Raw genomic sequence first — 1,307 nt, forward strand, 5'->3', positions numbered from 1 at the left:
AAAAAAAAGTGACATTTATATTTACCCGGTATTACAGGTCACTAATAGGTAATTATGCCTTGATGACTAAATTGATATGTTTATGTATCTAATTTGACCTTTAAAAAGTTTGAGGCCTAATTGACTCTACAGATAAATTTTTATGGCCTATTTGATACATTTTATTGCAAAAAAAAGTGACATTTATATTTACCAAGTATTGCAGGTCACTAACAGGTAATAATGCCTTGATAACTAAATCGACATGTTTATTTATCTAATTGCAACTTTAAAAAGTTTGAAGGCCTAATTGACTTTACAGATAAAGTTTGATGGCCTATTTGATACATTTTATGCAAAAAAAGTGGCATTTATTTTTACCTGGTATTATAGGTCACTAACAGGTAATTATNTTACCTGGTATTACAGGTCACTAACAGGTAATTATGCCTTGATGACTAAATTGACATGTTTATGTATGTAATTGCAATTTTAATTAGTTTGAGGGCCTAATTGACTTTACAGATAAAGTTTGATGGCCTAATTTATGCATTTTATGCAAAAAAAAAAAGTGACATTTATATTTACCTGGTATTACAGGTCACTAATAGATAATTATGCCTTGATGACTAAATTGATATGTTTATGTATCTAATTGGAACTTTAAAAAGTTTGAGGCCTAATTGACTCTACAGATAAATTTTTATGGCCTATTTTATACATTTTAATGCAAAAAAAAGTGACATTTATATTACCTGGTATTACAGGTCTCTAACAGGTAATTATGCCTTGATGACTAAACTCACATTTTATGTATCTAATTGCAACTTTAAAAAGTTTGAGGGCCTAACTGACTTTATAGATAATGTTTGATGGGTTATTTGATAAATTTAATGCAAAAAAGTGGTATTTATATTTACCTGGTATTACTGGTCACTAACAGGTAACTATGTCTTGATGACTAAATTGACATGTTTATGTATATAATTGCAACTTTAAAAAGTTTGAGTGCCTAATTGGAATTACAGGTAATGTTTGAAGGCCTATTTGATACAGTTTATGCAAAAAAAAGGTGACATTTATATTACCTGGTATTATAGGTCACTAACAGGTAATTATGCCTTGATAACTAAATTGACATGTTTATGTATATAATTGCCACTTTAAAATGTTTTAGGGCCTAATTGACTTTACATATAAAGTTTCATGGCCTATTTGATACATTTTATGCAAAAAAAAGTGACATTTATATTTACCTGGTATTACTGGTCACTAACAGGTAATTATGTCTTGATGACTAAATTGACATGTTTATGTATGTAATTGCA

Source organism: Ipomoea triloba, chromosome 16, assembly GCF_003576645.1.
Source record: "Ipomoea triloba cultivar NCNSP0323 chromosome 16, ASM357664v1".
Lineage (NCBI taxonomy): Eukaryota > Viridiplantae > Streptophyta > Magnoliopsida > Solanales > Convolvulaceae > Ipomoea > Ipomoea triloba.